Below are 16,530 nucleotides of genomic sequence, written 5' to 3' on the forward strand. Positions count from 1 at the left end.
GAACTTAGAACTACTTAAACCTAACTAACCTAAGGACAACACACACATCCATGCCCGAGGCAGGATTCGAACCTGCGACCGTAGCGGTCGCGCGGTTCCAGACTGTAGCGCCAGAACCGCTCGGCCACCAGCGGCCGGCAAACCACATTCACATCAAAGTCCTGTTCATCAATTCTGTGTTAGCGAAACACAACCGCTGCTCCATGGCCCTGGAGCTTAATGGCTGATAGGTTTGAATTTTGAATGGTTCAAATGGTTCAAATGGCTCTGAGCACTATGGGACTCAACTTCTGAGGTCATTAGTCCCCTAGAACTTAGAACTACTTAAACCTAACTAACCTAAGGACATCACAAACATCCATGCCCGGGGCAGGATTCGAACCTGCGACCGTAGCGGTGTTGCGGTTCCAGACTGCAGCGCCTTTAACCGCACGGCCACTTCGGCCGGCAATTTTGAATGGAAAGAGTTGCAGGTCTTCAACAATAATTTGTCGCAGTGTCTCCCGGTTGATTCCCACCTGCTGTCCAGCTCGTCTGACCGATTTCCTGGGGCTCTTTTGAAACACAGCGCGTTTCTTCTCGATGATTTCAGGCGTTCTCACCCTTTTTGGACGACTGACATTGCCAATACTGTCATCACGAACACTGCCCGTTCTCTCTAACTTGCAAATCAAATTCTTGATTGTTAGCACACTTGGACCGGTTATCTTCAACTTGAACCTTCCTTTGAGCCGCAGTTGGGCTGTTATTGCTCGCATAGAAGGCTTTCACAAGCACTATACCCTCAGTCACGCTGTACCGTGACATTTTCACCTACAGATGCCCGACAACAACAAAGCGCGCGCGTATGTATATTCTAATTCCCATCATGCACCGCGACCAACCGTGCAATTTGAACGTCCTAAAGCAAACCGTTCACAAGTTAAGAAGATTTTATTCCATATAGTTTAATAATTGTCCCCGAAGAGGCTTCAGCAAGATGTTCGGTTACCAACTTTACATAATATTGTTACTACACGCTTCTATAGACTAAATAGTTTTCTCCCCTAAGAAGCATTACTCCAGAATATTGCGTCACAAGACAGTATTAAGTCGAAATATGCAAAGAATGTTACCGTGCCTATTTGGAGGTCAACACAAAGAGTAATGAGTCAGATAGATTTATTTTTATTAAGTTATTCACGTTCTGTTGCCAATTCAGTTTTTTATCCATTTAGATGTCTAGCAACTTCACCATGGAGCGTCATCCAGTGTGTACCCATTTATCTCTACTTCTGATGCCTGGAAGTGTGTTTTATTTGTTTGTTATTGCATCATATGAGTCTTATTTAAGACAAATAGCTGAAAGGTGTAGTTTTTCCTAAAAACTAGTGTGTCAAGCAGTGGCTTATATTGTGAGCTATGAAAGCTATCACCGAAGCCCATATCTAAAGTACACCAAAATTAATTAGTTTACTAATAATAAGTGCAAAACCCGCCAGTTTCCCCCATGAAGAATTAGCGTGTGAGGTGTTGGAATGTCTCGTCCTCTCCTGTAGAACAGAGGGCAGAACAGAGCTTCAGATGGTTACTGCACCAGCCTACACTACGATACGTGGAAGGAGAGCCGACGTGAAGAGATGCGGGAATCAGCGCGCCAAGGCTTCGGAATCCCACGTTGCCATACACACATGACCGTCTCCGAAATGTACCAACGATCACGATTGGCTTTTGGAAATTTGCATAGCACGTATAATTAAAAGCAACTAAGAACGTGTTTGTTCGACTGTTACAGTCCTCAAAGGCTTTGTTAGTATTAGTGTTAGTACTATTGCCGGTCGCTATGGCCGAGCGGTTCTAGGCGCTTCAGTCCGGAACCGCGCTGCTGCTACGGTCGCAGGTTCGAATTCTGCCTCGGGCATGGATGTGTGTCACGTCCTTAGGTTAGTTAGTTTAAGTAGTTCTAAGTCTAGGGGACTGATGACGTCAGATGTTAAGTCCCATACTGTTTGGAGCCATTTGTGTTATTCCTATTTATTTCGTAGTGTGCAGTGTACCAAGACAGTTGCTAGCGATAATTCTTCGAAATGGATAAACAATGTGGAACAAAATGTTTAGTGAAAAGACCGTTCTCGTAGTTGAAATTCGACCGCGTGACTGCTACGGTCGCAGGTTCGAATCCTGCCTCGGGCATGGATGTGTGTGATGTCCTTAGGTTAGTTAGGTTTAAGTAGTTCTAAGTTCTAGGGGACTTATGACCACAGCAGTTGAGTCCCATAGTGCTCAGAGCCATTTGAACCATTTTGAAGTAGAAATACGAGGGTCAGTTAGTGACATTAAAACAGGCACAGACCACTCCTGCTCTTCCGCTCTTGCAGTGTGAGCAGCCGGAAAAAATAAGCATCCTTACAACAGATATTTTCATATAAATAATTAAAGTTTATTGCTGGCCATGGTTGTCATTTGCAACTGAGAAAACGCACTGGAATACGACAGGTTTCGAAACATTTGCCGAATTCACAGTTTTTAATAAACATAACAGATAAACAACGCCTATAAAATCTTTCGCAGTATTACAAACGTTTAGCACTACAGATTACACCACTCATTCAATTATTAGAAAAAAAATTTATGACTGTTTGGACAGTGAAAAGGTCAAAGAAAATAGAAAAGTATTGCACAGGTTGACTGATGCAGTAGTATGTCTCGCAAAATAAGAATGTTCTTTTAGGGGCCACGATGAAAGTGAGAATGCTCTTAAAGAGTTTACTGAAAAGGAAATGCCCAGTGTTCGCATCTACACGATGGCATTCTACTTCCAGGCTTGTAAGCACAGGTAATAACTATTGAAGTTGTTTCCTTACTTCAGTGGCTTCAGGCTTTGCGTGATTTCCGTGATTTGTTTCAAGGACTAGAACCGAATTTTTCTTGGTTTTGTTCAATAATATGTTTGCATTTTAAGGTATTCTTTTTTTAAATTTTACAAACCAAGAGCATGGACATCTCTTACTATAAGATAACGTTTACAAATTTATTACCACTCTGCAAAGTGTTAAAAACATAGGGTTTGAAGAAGTATGGACGGAAACTATGAGCATTGCAGAAGACGAGAACGAAGAAAGGCCTAGAAAGAGAAGCTGTCGTGAAGATGAAACCCATTCTTCGTACTTTGTATTTTCTGAAAGCTCAGAAGCTAAACTAAATCATGATTTCAATCCTGCCCCGCATCTACGATATTTCCGAACCGGGGCAAAAACTTGATAGTGACGTCCCCCCTTCCTCCCCCTGTAGCATTTGAGATAGAACGTCAAAAATCTATTTTTTTTAAATATGTTCGTTTGGTAGCCACGTATTTCTGAAGAGCTTAATATATAAAACATACATGTTCGAGGAAATCTAAGAGACGTTATTTGGTCTTCAGTATGCCAAAGTGTACTGCCATGCCTCTTCACACAACGCTCTTCTATTGCACATCGTTGTATTTCTCCCTGTGGAAGTCAAACATGTATACTTCGTAATGGAAATCATCAAGCCTATATTCAGGACAGTGGAAGTTAAAATGTCATGTAGTGCCTGTTCTGCTCCCAGTCGGCCGGTTTGACATCCTACCCTCCTAAAAAAAAACTCACAATTAATACTGGGTGGGATTGTTTGTGACCGGAAGATTACGAACTCGTCAGGAAGATTAAGAACTCGTCAGAAAATTTGCAGTCTTTATTGTCCATTAGCTAATGACTTTCTCTTTTGTGTGACACAAAATGAAATATAGGAAACATAAAACCAGTAAAGACAAGAGACAAGCAAAACAGTACACATTTCTTCAATCCTTAGGTCCCAGCATTTTTGTTTTCTCTAATCTTGCTTCAGCTTTTTACACGGCTGCTTTACTTTCTGCGAAAGAATCTATTACCTCATGAAAGTGTGTGAAACGTTTTGCTACATGAAAAATAAAAATGTCGTTGTCTAATTCTGAAAAAGCTGTTAATACGAATAGTACCCAAGACTGGTGGGGCTTTTCGATTTCATTACGTCTATTTTGTCACTCTCTGCTAGATAAAATAGGCCTTTCGAATGTTGAAGAGACTGAAACACAGGCCAAATAAGCCAGACTGTTTTGGTACAAATAGTCATTTCTATCTATCTCATTTACATAATTAACAGGACAGAATATAATTTACGAAGTACCAACATCGAGTGCCTACTAGGCCTACCACAAGCAAAAAGTTTTATGTTAGGAAATAGTTTCATATTTCATTCATATGCTTCACATTCTCAATCATGAGATCGAAAAGTAGTACTAGTACGAAAGTTTTACTTAAATTTGGAATCGTCATATTCTTCCATACAATTTGTGTGATGTTCCCGTTTCTCCTCCTTCTTCGTTCTAACAAACAATCTTGTCATTACTAATTCTGTAATTATTCTTGCCATTGTCAAAACTTATTGTGTGGTTTACTGCACTAACCCTGCCAGAATCACCGGTTCAGTTAATCCCCGATTATTCTCCGGTTAGGCGTTATTACGTGTTTCGTACAACGCGTTTTGACTATAGAAGTTAAGCGGCTGCTAACTGGAGACTGTACAACTGGCCCTTAGTGGGTGTAGCGATCTGACAAAAATTTTCTGTAAAAATTTCATTTTCTTGGATACATCGAGAAGATAATATGTAATCTTTCTTACCTGTTATTCACGTTAGTCGTTTATTCCCACTCTGGTAGTATGCGTCTATGGATTTCGCTTATAATTATAATAACATCCAAACATTAGAACACCCAGTCAACCACATAAACGAAAAGCGATTGGCATTCACCCGATCGGGTTTATTCAGCTCTGGTCGTATAGGCCCGCCCATTTTTCTCTGCTGGAAAGTTCTTTATTTCTAGATGCGACGTGGATTCCCCCGGAAATGACATCGCGCACGCTACGCACACATTCAAAAATCAACTAATGATTCGTTCAAAAATCGACTTAGCATATGTTCAAAAATGTTCAAAATCATATGAATAATCGATAGACCAACATGCGCTAGATGCTAGGGACTTTGTGAAGCAAAGTTTTTTTTCTTCTAGAATATGAATTTGGTGCCCCAAGAAATTGCTGCCCGAGGCAGATACCCCGGTTTGCCCCTCCCCCCCCCCCTTTCTAGATCCGGCCCTGTTTGCATCACAGAAACAGTTGAAATATCTAGCATTACTGGATTCTAAACATTTTGCGAGTTACGGCAAAGTTTTTTCCAACAAATGTATTTTGTGAATTGAGAGAAGTAGTGCTGGAGGGAACGCATACCATGAACCGGCAGGGGTAAATACGTAAGAGGGACTGGAGATTTCTATTGCCAGGCATCTCACATATGTTCTATAATGCTCATGTCTGGGGAGCTTGGCGGCCTGCGGAAGTGTTTAATCTCAGAAGACTGTACCTGGAGCCTCTCTCTAGCAATTCTGCACGTGTATGGTGTCGCATTGTCCTGCTGGAATTGTCCAAGTCCGACGGAATGCACAATGGACACGAATGGATGCAGGTTAACAGACAGAATGGTTACGAACGTGTCACCTGTCAGAGTCGTATGTAGAAGTATCAGGAACCCCATAACACTCCAATTGCACACGTCCCACACCATTACATTGCCTCCACCAGCTTGAAGAGTCCCTTGCTGTGTCCATGGATTCATGAGACTGTCTCCATACCCGTACACGTCGATCCGCTCGATACAATTTGAAACGAGACTCGTCCGACCAAGCAACATGTTTCCTGTCATCAACAGACCAATGTCGGTGTTGACGAGCCCAGGCGAGGCGTAAGATTTGTGTCGTGCAGTCAAGGGTGCACGAGTGGACTTTCGGCTCCGAAAGCCCTCATCGATGATGTTTCGTTGAATGGTTGGCACGCTGACACTTGTTGATGGCCCAGCACTGAAGTCTGCAGCTATATGCACTTTGTCACTTTGAACGATTCTCTTCAGTCGTCATTGATGCCGTTCTTGCAGAATCTTTTTCCAGCTGCAGCAGTGTCGGAGATTTGACGTTTTACCGGATTCCTGATATGCACGACATACTCGCGAAATGGTCGAGAAAATCCCCACTTCATCGCTATTCGGAGATGCTTTGTCCCATCGCTCGTGCGCCTACTATAACACCACGTTCAAACTAACCTAAATCTTGATAACCTGCCGTTGTAGCAGCAGTAACCGATCTAACAACTGCGGCAGACTCTTGTTGTCTTATATAGGAGTTGCCGACCGCAGCGCCGTATTCTACCCGTTTACATATCTCTGTTTTTGAGTAAGTATGCCTATATCAGTTTCTTTGGCGCTTCAGTGTACAATGCAAGAGGCGACGTCGTGAAAACCTTCGTTTCCGACACCTCTCCTCATTTTCCCGCCAAGTTCCGCCAGTGACGACCACTTGAGCCTCCTGGATTCGATTCGGCTAGCTCCGGGTCGGGTGCCAACGAGTCGCCGCCCAGAAGACTTGATGTCGTAACACGAACTGAGTAGAAGGCGGTGACAGCGGCGAGGGCCGGGAAGGCAAGGAACCGGGAGTCCCGCGGCCGGCGCTGACGTCCAGCGCCGTGCCGGAGCTCGACTTTCTCCATTGACGTCACAGAGGCATTAAAAAGCAGTCAGCGTGCCGGCGCGGGGGCGGCGGTACTGGGGGGAAGGGGGGGGGGGGAGTTAGAGTTTGGCGGGCGGATGTTCCCGCGGGCGGGACACGTGGGGCGAAACAAAAGGCGGGGGCTGCTGCCACTGGGACTGCGACAGGCCCGCAGGAAGAAAGCAAGACGGAGCGAGCACGGCCGGCAAGAAAGCGTGCTGCTGGCAGGAGCGTGGCGCGCGTACTTGAGCAGGACCGCCGCTAGCGAATCGCCTCAGCGACGGGCTCAAATTAGCTGCCGGTGGATCCTCCGCTGCGGAATCTGCAGGGAGATACGGAATGGATAACAAATTCAATCACACAATGCAGGCTATCACGGACGGTATTTAAGTCCCTGGCGATTTTTATTTTATGATCCAACAATCCAGTCAGATGGTCATTCTTTGTGGAAAGTTTGTAATAGCTTTTTTGGAAAGCTGATTATACTTTTCGAGGTTACTAAAACCGAATACCAAAATTTCGGACCGGAAATGGGTCAAAAATGAAACAAGACGGAAAAAGGACTTTCTTGCCTAGAATTCGGAAATAAGCAATTTTCGGTCAATCAGACGTACAGTACAGCTTGTAGCGCATGTTGAAATTAGAGTAATTTCGGTAAGTTGCCCTTTACAGCTTGCAACAATTTCACGAGCTTTTCGATCAGGGGAGTCCAAACTGTGGCCCTCATGCAGTCAAAAAATGGTTTAAATGGCTCTGAGCACTATGGGACTTAACATTTGAGGTCATCAGTCCCCTAGATTTAGAACTAGTTAAATCTAACTAACCTAAGGACATCACACACATCTGCCCGAGGTAGGATTCGAACCTGCGACCGTAGCGGCAGCGCGGTTCCGGACTGAAGCGCCTAGAACCGCTCGACCACAGCGGCCGGCCCGCATGCTGTCCAAAGCAATTATCAATGAGGTCCAACAAGTGATCATCTAACACACAATCGGAAAAAAATGCATGAAATTCCGTTTATGTATGGCTACGATAAAGTGAAAATTTTCTGTTTGCCACTCCCGTCACACGATGTTACTCTCTCATTGGTTCATCCCGATTTGTTCCAAGTATGTGATGTGCGACCCTAAAATGCTCGTCTTCTTCCAATATGCCCTAGGTTAGCTAAAAGATTGGACGCCCCTGTTTTAAATGCGGCGGCTGATCAAAGGTCGTGTGATTCCAAACCGGTCTCGCGGTTAAGGCGCTCAGTCCGGAACCGCGTGACTGCTACGGTCGCAGGTTCGAATCCTGCCTCGGGCATGGATGTGTGTGATGTCCTTAGGTTAGTTAGGTTTACCAAGTTCTAAGTTCTAGGGGACTGATGACCACAGAAGTTAAGTCCCATAGTGCTCAGAGCCATTGATTCCAAACCTGACACTTCTCAACAGCGTATAACAAGGTTGTGCACACTGTGTGGTAAATGCTGGGTGGAGCTGATGTGAAGGGCTGGCAGGAAATGTGAGTTTGTTGATAAGGAATATCTATGGCGACACATGAACACATGAACACGTGAACACATTCCACCCAGGAGTACCTGGCATTTGATTGACTGTGACGTACAACTGAAGTAGGTCTGGTGGGAGTGGAATAACAATATCCAATTACGAAGACAACTGCAAACAATCTCGAATAATGTTGAGCTTAATGATTCCCAAACTTGCAGCATTATCATTTTTCTCAAAATTTCAGTTCGCCTCTGGTGAAGGTAATTTTCTAGTCGTGGAATAGGATCCTGTGGAAGTGTGGCAGTCTTTGATGTGGTACATTGGATTCCCCCCCCCCCCCCCCCCCCCCATTACATGGAAAGCTTTGTTTTCACCAAAAGTTTGGGTCTTCTAGCTAGTGTAGTCAAAGAAAAATTGGAATGACATGGATGGACCAAATGCCAGTCCCTTGGCCATTATCGCTGACACCTCAAATCGTAATGTTTCTGTGTGGGAAGCACTGTATCCTAAAGCAGACAATACATCAACTACATTCCGAGAGCCATGCTTCTCGTAGATGAATGCGGCCAGGCCAAATTGCAATGGTGACAAGAAAATTTTAGCTCTGCCAGCTTCCACCACGCCAAATGCTGTGGCTATACTTTTGATCTTCCGTTTATTCAAGTTTCCTCGCTTCTTCTGCATCAGTAGTCGAGTAATCAAATTTTTGGCAGTATCACGGCTGAGGAGGGCAACGGCCTTGGCGCAGTGAATACACCGGTTCCCGTGAGATCACCGAAGTTAAGCGCTGTCGGGCGCGGTCAGCATTTGGATGGTTGACCATCCAAGCCGCCGCGCGCTGTTGCCATTTTTCGGGGTGCACTCAGCCTCGTGATGCCAATTGAGGAGCAGAATAGTAGCGGCTTCGGTCAAGAATACTATCTTACGACCGGGAGAGCAGTGTACTGACCCCACGCCTCTCCTATCCGCATCCTCCACCGAGGATGACACGGCGGTCGGATTGTCCCGGTAGGCCACTCGTGGCCTGAAGACGGAGTGCGGAATCAGGCTGAGGACCTCGTTCTCCGGAAGAAACTGGTCTGAAGGAGATTTTACGTTGCACTGTAAACCTGCGATCGAGCAGCTTCAACAATAATGTCTGCTGCTGTCTCACCCACTTGTCCACACACTTCCTCCAGAGATGACCTTAAGACTAGCACCACATATCTATATGAGTTTTGTACCTATTGAGCTCCTCGACAGGCCGTGAACGCTCAATGTCTACCGGCCGCCGTGTCATCCTCTGCGTTGCGGCGTTATGTGGTTGGAATATACAGCTGCATGTGGTCAACACACCGCTCTCGCGGCCGCTTTGCAGATTTTCCAGAACCACTCAGCTACGAAGGTGACAATTTTGTACCTAGTGTTCTTGATATATGGGGGACTCACTATATCAGTTCTATACTTCAACAGTTGAGCTTTTACAGTCTTGACATCAGGATGGTAGTCACCATGGATCTAGTCAGTTAACTGCTGAAGATAAAATTAACGCTCCTCATCATTTTCACTGAGGGAGTTAGAAATTTGCTGTATCGCACCATCAGTTTCAGTGGCATATGCTTCTCCTTGTTTCTTTTTTTTCCTATTTTTGCCCTTGCCTGCCGTGCAGGACCTTCATGCGTTTGACGTAGTACTGGGTATCTGGCGCAAACAGGTCAAGAACTCGTCCAATCCGACATATTACTGAGCGACCTCATTCATTGCTTTGTATCTCATCAAGGTTCAGAGCAGTCTTTCGGAGTCCCAGCTTACACACACAATACGCTAGAATACATCGACTGGCTGGGAGCTCGTTTTGTTGAGCCCGAAATTCTAGCGTAAAAGCCGACACACACAAAAAAACAATTGGTTTTGAAATCAAAATCCGGTTGAACATATCGTGCTTTTTTTCGGCTGCAACCACGCGCAATCCTTATAGTCTTTGCAGCAATTAATTTTTCATTACTGTACTTTTTCGACTTGGTTCATGAACCTTAAGTGTAATTTTGCCCTTCAAAAGGACAGCTATCCCACCCTTCCTCTTCTTACTTGCTTCAAGAACTTTCCTCAGGCCCACTTCGGGCCGGAATGACGACACTTTGTGACGTAAGTGGTTAGTCATATGTCACTAAGCAGCCATAAATATAGTTATTGCTGTTATATTAGCGTAAAGTTTGTGGATGGAAGAATTGGGCTAATAAAGTCTGGAGTATTGAGCTCGTTAAATTCCCCGTTACTGGAACGTAGTGAGAAGGGCCATCTGCAAGCTATGTTAATACAGTTCGTCATCATATAGAGCTTTTCATAGAAATCTGTGAACCCTACCAGTAGAATCGGAAGGGCTATAGAAAAGACATAGCAGTAAAACTAATGATTTCTTCTGAATTTACTTCTCGATGCCTGAGTGACGTAACTAATTTTCAAACTCATCCACATGCTGAATATAAGCTCCTTCTAGTATATAAAGATCACTTGACTAAGTTTGTTTTACTTAAAGCCCTTATAACAAAATCAGCTGACAAAACAGCGTACCATTTGAATCATATATCTACCCTCCTCGAAGGTACATCAATCCTCCAGACAACTGGAGGCAATCTGACAACAAAGAGTACTGGTTGGAACTGAAAATCGTACTTGGGAAACCTCGTCATAGCCAAAGTTAACGAAGCGCTGAAAGAGCAAACCATATTTGGAGAATGTGCTGACAACATGGATGCAGAGAGAACAAAATAATCATTGGTGTGTGGGTTTACGGCTCGTCCAGTTAATGAACAACCGTGCATATCATTCCGGTGCCAAGAGGTCTCCATATGCGGCTCTGTTTGGCTGCAGAATAACACGTAAGTTCTGCCATAAGAGGTTATAAATCGTATTACAAGAGAAGAAGAATTGGAAGAGATTGTAAATAAGAAGACATCTGTGAAAATTCAACAGGAGTCCACCTTCTGGTCGGCAAGAGTCAAAGAAGAATCTAGAGTGTCAGGCGTAGAAAATGAAAGTGTTCTCCAACAAAATGTTCCCGTTAGTCGAAAACGGATCTACAGTTAGATTCCCTGTTCCTGAAACTGATAACGTCATGAAGACGCTCGCAACATTTTTGGTTGTCGTGCTTTATGTGATAAATGATGGTTTTTATAAATTTTGTACCAAAGAGGGAATTCTAAAGCAGTTGCACAAGGTTACAGTTCACAGGATGCAAGAAATCTCTCCTAAAATCCGAAGATGTACCGATGGACAGAGAAGAATATCTCAGGTCATCTGCAGCTCAACAATCTACTGGGACTGGACAAGAATTTGTGAAGCGCATGAGCAAAAAATAATGCCAGAACCTCAGACGTTTGTACGTAAAAATAAAAGTTATTTGCAATTCAAAATGTCATTTCACTTCTGCTTGCTTTAATAAATAAAATAATACATTGAAGAAGTACAGCTTCGAAGTACATAAAATTTGAAAGTTTAAAATCAGTTATTGTTAAAAAATGGGTTTTTGATTGTTTATTACATCTTAGTTGTTGTTTTTTATATTCCCTAGGAAACTTATTAAAATAATTTGAAACACCTCGCCAAAAGTTCTGGCCATTCTAGATACTGCCTAGGCATTCTATATATTGCCTTCATTTGACACTTTGCCGGTAACATGTACAAGAAAGAGCACCTCATGGTTGCAGCTTTCCATCCAAACAGATAAGTGTGCTTTATTTATTGTAACGCAGTATGCACTCACTGACGTCACTCAAACTTCCGTCCCTCTGTGCTAAACTTACGATAGCCAAGCTGTTAAGTTAGATGCACAGGCACATACAACGTTAAGATGGTAAAGTTAATGCACTACTTCCGTACACCGTGTTCATGGCTTAGTGCCTCAACTTCAGTAGCGTCCCTTCTAAATCCTCTAGTTTTGTGTTTGTAAAGGGCAAGACTTTCCAGAAAGGTTCATTTAAGTCACGTCAGTGATGCTATCAATATTTCATTAGAAATTTCCCACCGGTAAGTGATAATACATCTACAATAAGACTGAGTATCATACGAAATTACTGCATTAAACTGAGAGGGTATATTAGGCATCTTTTTTACCAAAGCATTTCAATTTCGGTAGCCCCAACTTCAAAAATGCATGTAAGTATGAATTTAAAAAAACCTTCGGTCACAAATTTTCTCTTTTATTAAATACGCGATGCATTTTGGACCCTGTGGATCCATCATTGGGTGTAACTTGTCTTAATACATGATTTATTTTTGCTCTTGAATGAGGTTAAATGCATGTTCCAGTTACGAAAAAATGTGATGTTAGTTATGAATTTCGTAAGAGAAATGCCGAAAATGTGTGCGAAACAGTGCAAACTTACCACATAATCCAAGAAGAAAAAATAAAAAATACCTGCCTCCAGAATATTATATTGTGCTTAGTGGCACAGCGATTAGGGCAGTACTAGCGTTCAGGAGGACTGGGTTAAAATCCTGGTCCAGGCAAATAGATTTTTCTTTTTCGTAATTTCCCGAAACTGCTAATGAGGAATGCCGGGATGATTCCTTTGGAAAGGGTGGCTACACTTCTTGAGGGCTGTTCCAACGAATCTCAGTCTGGTGTCTCCCTTATCTGCGTTTAGTTTTATGGGGTCATTCCACTTTAAGTCGCTTCGTACGCATACTACTAGATATTCTATGGATGTGACTGCTTCCAGTAAATAATGTGCAACACTTCAAACAGCTCTTTAAAACAGCGATCCATCGTAAAAGACATTATTGTCGAGATTAGTTACGAGGAGACTTCAGAATGTGAGTTTCACATTATTATAGCAGGCCAAATACCTTTTATTTAGTGCTGCTCTACAATTCAGAGTGACACAGATACATTAAAATATTTTTCAACATAGTCATCAAGTCTCTATAAACAACAGTCTGAACATTTTATCAATCATTCAGTTCTTCGAGGGTGGAAATACATTCATTTGTCTCGGAGCTATTCGAGAACTGGCCAACGGCCTTTTCGCAGTGACAACTAGGGCCCGGATTTTAATGACAAGTCATATTTTTTTCTGAACTATAAGGTGAATTTTAGAACAATTGATACACAAATCTAGACATTTTAGTGTCGAAAAACGTATTTTGATTGTGCATATAAAGTCACATTTCAACAAATTTTAGTAATTGGTCATACTGCGGCTAACTTTCAATATAATAGGTCATATTTCCGTCAACTTTTGCATAAAATGCATATACCGTTTTTCTCGTATCTTACGGTACACACGAATAAGAAAATGAATATGTTGCTCACGAGACAATATTTAATGTGCTACACACGAATAAGAAAATGAATATGTTGCTCACGAGACAATATTTAACATGCTATTATGAAAGATAAACAGATAAATTAGTACACAGCTTTATTTCTCAGGACTGTAGCAGAAAATCGGCGTACCACAATAGTCGTTTCTCGAACATAAAACATTGTTGCGCAGAGTCGACAATACGCTCTCAGAGCCAACAAAGGCGGCTTCTGCCGTAATAATCATCGCAGCCGCACAGGTGTTCCCAGTAACCAGTTTGAATACAGCCTTTGCCTTGTTCAACATGCCTAAAGCAAAGTGCTCCGATAGCGTGAAGTTGCGAGGATATGTTGGAGAATTTGGAGAGAAGTTCTTTAGTACTCGTGGAAAAGCCGGCCGGGATGGCCGAGAGGTTCTAGGCGCTACAGTCTGGAACCACGCGACCGCTACGGTCGCAGGTTCGAATCCTGCCTCGGGCATGGATGTGTGTGATGTCCTTAGGTTAGTTATGTTTAAGTAGTTCTAAGTTCTAGGGGACTGATGACCACAAAGTTAAGTCCCATAGTGCTCAGAGCCATTTGACCCATTTGAACTGATGGGAAAATATTATTTTGTAAACTGTGTGAAGTTAAAGTTAGTGCAGAAAAGCGCTTTAATGTGCAACAACACTGTAATACCGCTAAATACAGCAGCTGTGTGAAACGAAGTGCTGGAAATAACAGCAGGCAAACGCTGTTATTTGAACAGACAGGTCAATCGTCAACCGTGCAATCATTCTGCAAGGATTTGTGTGAGATAATGGTGTCCTGCAACATACTAATGGAAAAGCTGAAGAATCCACGCTTCAGACGGTTCTTCGATAAGTACACAACACACACAGTTCCAGATGAAACTACACTGAGAAAGAACTGTTTATCCGTATGCTACAATGATGTGCTCAACAAAATACGAATTACTATTGCTGAGCAAAAGATCTGGCTGTCGATAGATGAAACTACGGATATTAGTGGGTGATGTATTGCAAATGTTGTTGTTGGTGTTCTAAAAATTGATGGCACTGGAGATGTGTCCCTACTAACGTGTGAAGCTCTCGATAGAGCAAACAGTTCGACGATTGCTATTTTGTTTGACAAGTCTCTGAAGCTACTGTGGCCAGATGGTGTGAACAGAGACAACGATTTGCTTCATACATGGCTAAAGCAGCCAAGGACTTCAGATTCTCTACCCCAGCATGGTGTACGCCACTTGCCTTGCACATGCGTTGCACAGAGTTGCCGAAGAGGTGCGATCAAATTACCCTGACGTGGACAAATTAATTTCCTGTGGCAAGAAATCTATTTGAAGGCTCTGCTACGGGTGCAGAAATTCAAGGAACAAGCACCATCAACGCCCCTCCCACCTAAACCTGTTCTTACACGATGGGATTCTTGGCTTAATGTTGCTGAGTATTACTGCACCAATTACACCCAAATAAAGACAATCTTCTGTGAGCTTGGTAGCGATGAATCAAGTGCTATCAAAATTGTCTCGAAACTTGGCATATATCAACGCTAATTTTTCAGTGATATCAAAAGCCATCAAACGACTGGAAGCTGTTGGCACTCAGCTATGTGAGGCCCTGAGTGTTGGGCAATATGTGCAGAGTGAGTTGGGTCGAGCTCGTGGTCATGTGGCTGACAAAGTGAAAACCAAATTGCAAATTGGTCTCTAACGGAATCCTGGATATTCTACACTGTGCAAAATTAGTGATAGTTGTGGTGTCACAAGACTTAGGCCTGTCCCACCCCTCATTAAATCGACCAAGACTTATACAAATAATTGTAAGAACAGTTATTATTATTATGTTCTTTAAGTTTGTTTTTGGGTTTTCAGAAATACTGTGGGAAGAAGTTGCAGATAACGAGGAAGACGTTGCCCAACGATCACCACGAAAGTTGGACGTAACGAATGCTCAAACTACCGCGAGCCATGGAAGAGCCTGGGCCGCGAGGGCGTCGAGCTTCCTAGGTCGTTGTTGGACAACGTCAAAGGAAGGGATATTCTGTTTTCTCTTTGTTAACAGATTGATCGAGTCTTGAAAGGTTCATGTAAAACGTACAGGCGGGTGACAGATTAGGTGGGAACCGATGCCTGTAATACTTCCAAAGTTATTAAAAACTCGTTAAACGGCAAAACCAATAGTTCATCATTTATGTTGTTGTTGTTGTTGTTGTGGTCTGCGCCGGCCGCGGTGGTCTCGCGGTTCTACGCGCGCAGTCGGGAACCGTGCGACTGCTACGGTCGCAGGTTCGAATCCTGCCTCGGGCATGGATGTGTGTGATGTCCTTAGGTTAGTTAGGTTTAAGTAGTTCTAAGTTCTAGGGGACTAATGACCACAGCAGTTGAGTCCCATAGTGCTCAGAGCCATTTGAACCATTTTTTTTTTGTTGTGGTCTTCAGTCCTGAGACTGGTTTGATGCAGCTCTCCATGCTACTCTATCCTGTGCAAGCTTCTTCGTCTCCCAGTACCTACTGCAACCTACATCCTTCTGAATCTGATTAGTGTATTCATCTCTTGGTCTCCCTCTACAATTTTTACCCTCCACGCTGCCCTCCAGTACTAAATTGGTGATCCCTTGATGCCTCAGAACATGTCCTACCAACCGATCCCTTCTTCTAGTCAAGTTGTGCCACAAACTCCTCCCCAATTCTATTCAATACCTCCTCATCAGTTATGTGATCTACCCATCTAATCTTCAGCATTCTTGTAAAGCACCACATTTCGAAAGCTTCTATTCTCTTCTTGTCCAAACTTTTTATCGTCCATGTTTCACTTCCATACATGGCTACACTCCATACAAATACTTTCAGAAACGACTTCCTGACATTTAAATCTGTACTCGATGTTAACAAATTTCTCCTCTTCAGAAACGCTTTCCTTGGAATTGCCAGTCTACATTTTATATCCTCTCTACTTCGACCATCATCAGTTATTTTGCTCCCCAAATAGCAAAACTCCTTTACTACTTTAAGTGTCTCATTTCCTAATGTAATTCCCTCAGCATCACCCGACTTAATTTGACTACATTCCATTATCCTCGTTTTGCTTTTGTTGATGTTCATCTCCTCCTTTCAAGACACTGTCCATTCCATTCAACTGCTCTTCCAAGTCCTTTGCTGTCTCTGACAGAATTACAATGTCATCGG

This window comes from Schistocerca nitens, chromosome 5 (assembly GCF_023898315.1).
Source record: "Schistocerca nitens isolate TAMUIC-IGC-003100 chromosome 5, iqSchNite1.1, whole genome shotgun sequence".
Lineage (NCBI taxonomy): Eukaryota > Metazoa > Arthropoda > Insecta > Orthoptera > Acrididae > Schistocerca > Schistocerca nitens.